The 9,918-nt window shown below is 47.3% G+C and overlaps 1 long non-coding RNA gene across 1 annotated transcript in view; it reads left to right on the top strand.

The window, feature by feature from the left end:
* Positions 1 to 6,085, top strand: part of LOC136684788 (uncharacterized) — a 14,138-nt gene extending 8,053 nt beyond the window's left edge. Inside the window, exon 3 of the long non-coding RNA XR_010799859.1 lies at positions 5,556 to 6,085. This is a non-coding gene — a long non-coding RNA (uncharacterized lncRNA). The remainder of the gene's footprint in view (positions 1 to 5,555) is intronic.
* Positions 6,086 to 9,918: the final 3,833 nt, after the last annotated feature.

Raw genomic sequence — 9,918 nt, 5'->3', positions numbered from 1 at the left:
TCCGAGGTCAGGGTTCAGAGTGATGGCCACTGAACTGCTCTGTGATTGGTGGATCCCGGGGCCTCAGGAAGCCTGGAGCTTCTTGCATCAGCTTGGTTCACTTTATAGGAAAAAAAATAAATGCTTTTATAGTTCCCTACTCTAGCACACTCCAATAAACACTGCCCAGCCATTACTTTAAACCCACCTCGCTGTCCATTCTCTAGTCCCCTCTCCCCCTGTCCCTCAGCGCTCAGGACCCCCACAGAGCTGAGCAGGTGTGATGTGGTGGTGGATCATTCTCAGCGCTGCAGTGACACTGACGTGGTGGTGGTGTGTTAGTGTGTGTTGTGCTGGTGTAGAGTGGATCAGACACAGCAGTGCTGCTGAGTTTTTAAACCCTGTGTCCACTCTCTGTCCACTCTGTGAGACACTCCTCCCTCGTTGGTCCACCTTGTAGATGTAGAGTCAGAGACAGTAGCTCACTGTTTGGCACACCTTTCTTTTATAGTTCTCAACACCCTGCTATTCTTATTCTCAACCAGACTCCTTCACTCCATCTATCCTCCAAAGCCTGCAGAGGTGTGTCATACACTCTCTCTCTCTCTTTATCTCTCTCTCACTTCCCTCTCTGCATAAACATCTCTCACCGCCCCACCCTCCTCCTCCTCCTCCTCCTCCTCCTCTTCTTCTCAACCTGCTTCAATGGACTTTCATGACAACTCATTTCATGAAAGGTCTCTCTCTCTCTCTCTCTCTCTCTCTCTCTCTCTCTCTCTCTGCTCCCCCCATTCTCCCCAGGTAAAATATTGATGGATTTTTTATGAATCGCTATGAAAAATTCATTCACGTTCTGAAATGAAAAAGCGTAAACATCTCGCATCTGCCTATTGTTCTTGCATTTGTTATCCGTTTACATCCCGTTTCTCTCTCTCTCTCTCTCTCTCTCTCTCTCTCTCCTCACTCAATCGCTCTTTCTCACACTCTCTCCCCCTCTTTCCTCTTTCATTTGCTCTCTTTATCTCTCTGCTTCTTTCTCTCTCTCCCTGCCACCTTCTCACTGACTCTCCCCCTGTGCTGCTTCTCTCTCTCTCTCTCTCTCTCTCTCTCATCCCTCATCTAGATGGAGGGAACCTTGTTCTCGTCTCATTTTCTCTGCTTTGTGCTAATTGCTTAATTTGAGGCGCTCTCTGTTGTCAATTAAAAACGCTGTCAGAGGCAGACGGATGGGGGATGGATCAGTGGGGTGATCAATAGCTCTGATCGATGGTGGAATGGATCAATAAGTGAATAGAGAGAGATGGAGAGGGAGAAGGGAAATGAGGAGAGGAGAGAGAAGAGAGCTGCTCTGAAATAATCACCAACTTTAAGAACTCACTGAAGAGCTTCTCCTCCAACAGAGAAAACATTCGGCTCCAGGAGAAAACTCCCACAATGCCTTTCAGTTTAGTCTTCTGTGTGTATTCGTTCATTCGTTTGTTCATGTTCTTAAAACATGTCTTCATTATCAGGGTCAAGGTTGGTCCAGAGTCTGCAGACTCACCCAGTCACTCTCTCTCTCTCTCTCTCTCTCACACACACACATACACACCCACACACACACACGGACGGTTTCTCACACTCACCCAGTCACTCTCTCTCTCACACATACACACACACACACACACACACACACACACACGGACGGTTTCTCATACTCGCCCAGTCACACACTCACTCTCACACACACTCAAATCTGTCGACAGTTTCACACTCTCACCAGTCACACACACACACACACACACACACGGATGGTTTCTCACACTCGCCCAGTCACACACTCACTCACCCACTCGCCCAGTCACACACACACACACACACACATGGATGGTTTCTCACACTTACCCAGTCACTCACACACTCGCCCAGTCACACACACACACACACACACACACACACACGGATGGTTTCTCACACTCGCCCAGTCACACACTCACTCACCCACTCGCCCAGTCACACACACACACACACACACACACACACACACACACGGATGGTTTCTCACACTCGCCCAGTCACACACTCACTCACCCACTCGCCAGTCACACACACACACACACACACATGGATGGTTTCTCACACTTACCCAGTCACTCACACACTCGCCCAGTCACACACACACACACACACACACACACACACGGATGGTTTCTCACACTCGCCCAGTCACACACTCACTCACCCACTCGCCCAGTCACACACACACACACACACACACACACACACACACACGGATGGTTTCTCACACTCGCCAGTCACACACTCACTCACCCACTCGCCCAGTCACACACACACACACACACACACACACGGACAGTGTCACACACTCACCCAGTCACTCACTCACTCTCACACACACTCAAACCTGTGGACAGTTTCACACACTCACCCTCTCACTCACACACTCACACCTGTGGACAGTGTCACACACTCACCCTCTCACTCACACACTCACACCTGTGGACAGTTTCACACACTCACCCAGTCACACATTATGAACAGTTTATATCTTTGTCAAATGTCTCGGTTCTTACACTGACCATTGACTCTGCCTCAGACAACAACTTCAAGAACTGACCTCACAATCCCTCTCCACAAGGGGCGCTGTAACCTGATCATCAGTATTATCTACATCACCTGTCTGGTGCATAATTACATCATAAATTATTTGCTAATAACAATCATTACATATTTATTTATATGAACAGCGACGATGACAGGATTAATTTGTTATATTTAACAAAGACAACACAGTGTTTCTTATTTAAAGAGAGATTTACACCCTCACCAGCAACTGCTCTTCTCACACACACACACACACACACACACACACACAGAACCAAAGTCCAGTCAGTATTCCTCTTTAATCCTAATCACCATCTTCATTCCTTCATCATCATCATCATTTCTTCTTCTTTTTACATCGTTATCATCATCTTTATCATTTTCTCATGTCATTCTTCATCATAATCATCAACTTCTAATTCATCACAGTCTTCTTCAGCATCTCATCCTCCATGGCAACAAGTCCACCCACAGTAAAGCCATCACCCTGGAGTCTGAAGGGTCACGTTGTCTGATGGAGACACTGAGGTGAGGGAAGATAAACCTACGGCTTCAACAGAGGGACATAAAGCCATGTTTGTGTTTAAAAGGAACAATAAATCAACAATAAAATCAACAAAACACAGGGTCTGGGACGATCAGGACGAGATAATCAGCTGCAAACCGTCTCCGTGATGACAAATCAATACACACTCCTACTGCAGAGAGAGAGATAGAAACAGAGAGATGAAGGAAAGGTAGAAGGGTGAAATGGCACAGGCGGGAGACAGAAAAAGAAGGGATGAAAGGAAGAGAGTGGGTGAAAGAAGAGTACAGAGAATTTCAAATAATTTCATGAACTCAATCTGCTGCTGTAGAGATTAGTTTGAAACTGCTCCTCTAGCTCTTAGTCGGATACAAAGCACGAGTGTGTGTCAGAGAGTGGAGAGAGAGAGGGCTTCTCCCAAACATCCTGGACTTCATCAAACTAATCCATCCCCCAATACTAACCACGTTAGAGAGAGGGGTGAAACCAGGGCTGATAAATGAAAGAGGGCCTTATTAGATCATCAGATTCCTCATCTGTACACACACACTCTCCCAAACACACACTATGTTTTTAAACAAAATGAGGACCTGGGGTGATGGGTAAACTCACTTGTTGGTGAAATAACACCCACCCCCCACGCAGACACAGGGAGAACACGCCACACTCCTCACAGACAGTCACCCGGAGGAAACCCACACAAACACAGGGAGAACACACCACACTCCTCACAGACAGTCACCCGGAGGAAACCCACGCAGACACAGGGAGAACACACCACACTCCTCACAGACAGTCACCTGGAGGAAACCCACGCAGACACAGAGAGAACACACCACACTCCTCACAGACAGTCACCCGGAGGAAACCCACACAGACAAAGAGGAGAACACACCACACTCCTCACAGACAGTCACCTGGAGGAAACCCACGCAGACACAGAGAACACACCACACTCCTCACAGACAGTCACCCGGAGGAAACCCTATGCAGACACAGAAAGAACACACCACACTCCTCACAGACAGACACCCGGAGGAAACCCACACAGACACAGAGAACACACCACACTCCTCACAGACAGTCACCCGGAGGAAACCCACGCAGACACAGAGAGAACACACCACACTCCTCACAGACAGTCACCTGGAGGAAACCCACGCAGACACAGGGAGAACACACCACACTCCTCACAGACAGTCACCCGGAGGAAACCCACACAAACACAGGGAGAACACACCACACTCCTCACAGACAGTCACCCGGAGGAAACCCACGCAGACACAGAGAGAACACACCACACTCCTCACAGACAGTCACCCTGAGGAAACCCACGCAGACACAGGGAGAACACACCACACTTCTCACAGACAGTCACCCGGAGCGGGACTCGAACCCACAACCTCCAGGTCCCTGAGCTGTATGACTGCAACACACCAATCAACAGTACACACCTAGAAACAATTGTTTTTTTTTGTTTATTTTCACGGTAATGATGGACAATGTCCCACAATCCATGGGGAAACAAAGGAGGAGTTTCTCACAAAGCGTATACTGAACATAAATGCTTTTATTACCTGACATACAATGCACTGTTTTACTGCAGAGACGGTTAGTTTGTGACCTGGGCGCTACGCAGTGTGGAGGGAGATGTTTGTTTTTCAGCCATTGTAAAGAAAAACGGTGGAAAGCACTGCAGCTGCAGCTTGGTACGACGTGTGTTGTCATAGCAACAGTTCATCACATCCTGTTAGTTAAGAGACGGTGTGGTGTGTTAATATTTTGTGTACTAGCCTGTCAAACTCACACCAGCTCTACAGTATTAGTGTGTAGTACACAATTGGGACACAGCCATTGTTTCTTTGATTCTTCTTCAGGTTCATAACAGTCAGTTAGTGTGAGGTTTTAGTGAAACAGCACCCCCAGTGGAGGGGAGCTCATTGTGATTGTAGAGTAATTACGTGTTTTTGTTCTGTGCCATTGTTTTGGGTTCATTTTTATTGCATATGTACTAAAGTCAACACAATGACCTACCAGTAAATGTGTCAGTTTGAAGACACAGTGTGTTATTCCAGAGTGGACGAGTAAGTCCTTTGTTGTAAACCCCCCTCCTCCCCGAATGAACGTTTCTCCTGTCCTGAAAGTGCACTAAAACGAGTACCCACACTCTCTGAGAGCAGGACACACCTGAGTGCCAGGGCTCCTCTGTCTAATTGCTGGTTTGTCTCAGTGTAATCGTGTCAATGTCATTTTCAATCAGACGCCTACAAGCAGGGCCAAAATAAACCTGGGCTGTGATTGGACTGCACCCGGGACCCGGTACCAGAGGGGATTTGTCTTTAAAATGACCCTCAGACAAACAATTTCTCAAACAAACTCTCTCTCTCTCTCTCTCTCTCTCTCTCTCTCTCTCTTCCTTCCATTCCATCTTCCTTTCGTCCCTCAGCATCTCAGCAGCCTGTCAATCAAGCTGGACTTTCTGTGATTTGGCTTTTATTGAGAAGCTATCGATTCCTCTTCTCTGGGAGGAGGGAAAGAAGTGTGTGGATGATTCAAACAGAGCAAGGCCACTACACAAATGTGTGTGTGTGTGTGTGCGTGCGTGTGAATGCGCTCTCTGTGACTGTATTAGATGGAATACACTGGTTCACATTAAAGAGGAAGATGGCTGTTGGATCTATAAACTCACACCACACTGGCAGCTCACGGCATGTGACAACAAAGAAATTACGGAAGTCTGGACTTCTCTATGTTTGGGAATTCTGTATTTACTTCACCACAAATCAATGGTCAGAGACGTCTCTCAGGCTCTGCAGGTCCACTCCTTACAGTGATGGGGTTCAGCTGCTTTGATGCATGCATGGTGTGTGTGTGTGTGAGTGTAATCTCGATAGAACCGCCTGAAAAGGAACGGACCCCTCTGGAGCAGCTGTACATGAGCCTAAGGTCATCATGCCCCAGTGCTGAATACAGACAATAGGGTTAGGGGCTTTACACGCCATTGCTCAATGCTAAGAGCCCAACAGAGGGGCTGTGGGGAGTCCTCAACAGGTTTGGGTTGAGTGTCGTTTGTGATGCACAACTAATCACCCAACCTAATGAAGGCCATCAGGTCCTCACAGCAGTGTCCCAACATCTAGTCTATGGCCTTCTCAGAAGAGTCGAAGCCGCTGGAACCAAACGTGTGTGTGTGTGTTCCTGGCAGTGTTTATTTGTGTGTGTTGGGATGGATATGATTTCTTCATACCCAGATGATGACGCACTCAACAGCTCCAACCGCAGCACGCTGGTGAAGATGTGGCTTTGTGCCAGATATGCTCCAGTCTGCACTATTGGTTCCTCAAACGCCCTTCAGCTCGAACCATTTCACACACGTCCAAGACGAGGTTTTTCTGACCCAGACACACTGACCACCCTTTACATTTAGGGAAGTGAGGGAGGTACTGTGTAGACATGCGTCTGGAGATCACACCAAGCCATGTCCTAATTTACGTGCAATAAATAACAAGATCTCAGAAATATATAAATGCAGCAGGATTATATTACAATCGCTACGTGAGCTCCTGTCCACCGGTGGCGCTCTTTCCCACAATCTGAAGACCATATGTTGTGTAAACTGACTGAATAAAGTACTGTATTACAGTGTTACTTTACCCTCTAATGAAGTTTTTCTCTATTATTTATTTTAATGATATCATTATTTTAGAGAAATATATAACTTTCAGCAGGTCCTAGACATTAGTGTGTGAGAAATAGCACCCCTGGTGGAGAAGTTGATAAACGTGAGTAGGGGCAAATATACATAATTCATTCATTGTCTGTAACCCTTATCCAGCTCAGGGTCGCAGTGGGTCCAGAGCCTACCTGGAATCATTGGGCACAAGGCGGGAATACACCCTGGAGGGGGCGCCAGTCCTTCACAGGGCAACACAGACAGTTTGGCGTGTTCTCCCTGTGTCTGCGTGGGTTTCCTCCGGGTGACTGTCTGTGAGGAGTGTAGTGTTTTCTCCCTGTGTCTGCGTGGGTTTCCTCCGGGTGACTGTCTGTGAGGAGTGTGGTGTGTTCTCTCTGTGTCTGCGTGGGTTTCCTCCGGGTGACTGTCTGTGTGGAGTGTGGTGTGTTCTCCCTGTGTCTGCGTGGGTTTCCTCCAGGTGACTGTCTGTGAGGAGTGTGGTGTGTTCTCTCTGTGTCTGCGTGGGTTTCCTCCGGGTGACACTGTGTAAGGAGTGTGGTGTGTTCTCCCTGTGTCTGCATGGGTTTCCTCCGGGTGGCTGTCTGTGTGGAGTGTGGTGTGTTCTCTCTGTGACTGCGTGGGTTTCCTCCGGGTGGCTGTCTGTGTGGAGTGTGGTGTGTTCTCTATGTGACTGCGTGGGTTTCCTCCGGGTGACTGTCTGTGAGGAGTGTGGTGTGTTCTCTCTGTGTCTGTGTGGGTTTTCTCCGGGTGACTGTCTGTGAGGAGTGTGGTGTGTTCTCTCTGTGTCTGTGTGGGTTTCCTCCGGGTGCTCCGGTTTCCTCCCACGCTCCAAAAACACATGTTGGTAGGTGGATTGGAGACTCAAAAGTGTAGGTGTGAGTGAATGTGTGTCACCCTGTGAAGGTCTGGCGCCCCCTCCAGGGTGTGTTCCTGTCCTGCGCCCAGTGATTTCGGGTAGGCTCTGGACTCTCAGCTGCCATGAACTGGATAAGAGCTACAGACAATGAATAAATGAATGAAAGAACAACATTATTTATAAATTCGTACAATTTTGAGAGAAATGGAGTCATATTTTGAAAAATAAAGTGGTAATATTTTGAGAAAAAAAGCTGTACAAGATACATTCCATTGTGGAGACTCCATACACACCGTCTACAGTAAGATTTCCTTGTACACGTCTACTCTGTGGTTTATGAGAGAACGTTTATGAACATGCAGGGGAACGTATGTCTTACAAAAGAAGCAGATATTAAATCTTCTTTAAAATAATGGGTTTAAAGCGTAGTCACATTTTTCACTGAGGTGATGTCACAAAAACAATAATGTGTTTCAAAATTTTTAACAGAAAAGTTGGTGATATGAAGGAAGAAGTGATTCTAGTTGTAGATGTGTGTGTGTGTGTGGGGGGGGGGGGGGGTTATGACTAAACTGTTATTGTTCCAGTTGTGTCTCGAGTTACTGGGTAAAAGGACTAGACCTATGACCGTGACCTCTGACCGTTAGTGTCCTACATTTCAGTTCCCTTGTTTTCGAATGTGACAGAAAAACACTCACCGTCCTCAGCTAAGGGGTTTCCAATAAAGTGGCCAGAGCGCATGTTGAACACTGCAGAGTCGATGTCTCCACTCTCTCTCTCTCTCTCTCTCTAGCCCAGTCTCTGAGCTGTCAGCTTGATGTCTCGTGTTTTGAACCCATCGTACACCGTGTTGTCAAATATTTTGTAATTCCACACCTGCTGCCAGACTGTGTACCCACTTCTTTGTACCGAGCCTTTCTTTCCTCCACTGAGTCGAAGGGGTCACTTGTAAACCACCCCCCTCCACACACACACACACACACACACACGCACACACACATGCCCAGGGGAGAAAGAACTCTTCAGAGCAAACACACAACAAAACCAAAGCATGAACAAAAAGTATGAATAAAACATTCAGAAACGTGTGCCTTCAGCCTGATGGAAAGCAGCAGGACTCCGACGTGTGACTAGACGGCGGTTTTGATGGGAATTAAAATAACGGACTCGGTGCAGACAGAAGAGTGAAGGACAGCGGGGTTCTGTTTGGCCGTAAACTAAACAAGGACACTGTGTTTTTGATGCAAAGCTCTGAATAGCACAGCACCCCATTGTGGAGGAGTTTCTAATGAGACGTTATCAGTATCAGAGCTTTTACGTCTTTATTTCTTTAAGTAATTAACATTTTCATGGAGGGAATATATCGCCATCATCCAGTTAAACACAGGTCTCTCCCAAAATGGTAACTTTACAGGAGAAGGAATAAACCGTCTTAACTTTCAGTGCAAGTCAATGTAAAAAGATTGTATTCCAGGTCATTTTGGAGCCTTTCTATTGGTCCGTTCATCATGAATTTTTTGCCACAGTGTGAAGGACAGCTGCTGTAACCCTAATGCTCCAAAATCACACGCTGGTAGGTGGATTGGCGACTCAAAAGTGTCCATAGGTGTGAGTGAATGTGTGTGTGTGTGTGTGTGTGTTTCCCTGTGAAGGCCTGGCGCCCCCTCCAGGGTGTGTTCCTACCTTGCGCCCAATGATTCTGGGTAGACTCCGGACCCACCGCCGCCCTGAACTGGATAAGGGTTACAGACAATGACTGAATGAATTGGTATCTTCAGTTCCCAAACGTACTGTACTCGTCCATGAAAATGTTGAGTAATTTTAGTTGAAACATTAAAGAGCTCTACTTGGCCTCGCTGAATCAAGAATGGCTGAATAATGTGCATGAGGATTTTTTTATTTCCCTGTCCCATGGAACCAAGCCTTTGACTCACTCGCGCTCTCTCTCTCTCTCTCTCTCGCTCACTCGCTCACTCGCTCACTCGCTCACTCTCACTCGCTCACTCGCTCACTCTCTCTCACTCGCTCACTCTCTCACTCTCTCGCTCGCTCACTCTCTCTCTCTCACTCGCTCTCACTCGCTCACTCTCTCACTTGCTCACTCGCTCTCACTCTCTCACTCTCTCTCATTCGCTCACTCGCTCACTTGCTTGCTCTTTCTCTCTCTCTCTCTTTCTCACTCGCTCCCTCGCTCACTCGCTCACTTCTCGCTCAGATCTATCTGATCACATCAGACTGTGGTATATCTAGAGGTTTTAA

Source organism: Hoplias malabaricus, unplaced genomic scaffold, assembly GCF_029633855.1.
Source record: "Hoplias malabaricus isolate fHopMal1 unplaced genomic scaffold, fHopMal1.hap1 scaffold_78, whole genome shotgun sequence".
Lineage (NCBI taxonomy): Eukaryota > Metazoa > Chordata > Actinopteri > Characiformes > Erythrinidae > Hoplias > Hoplias malabaricus.
This window is presented reverse-complemented; position numbering and strand designations above follow the sequence as displayed.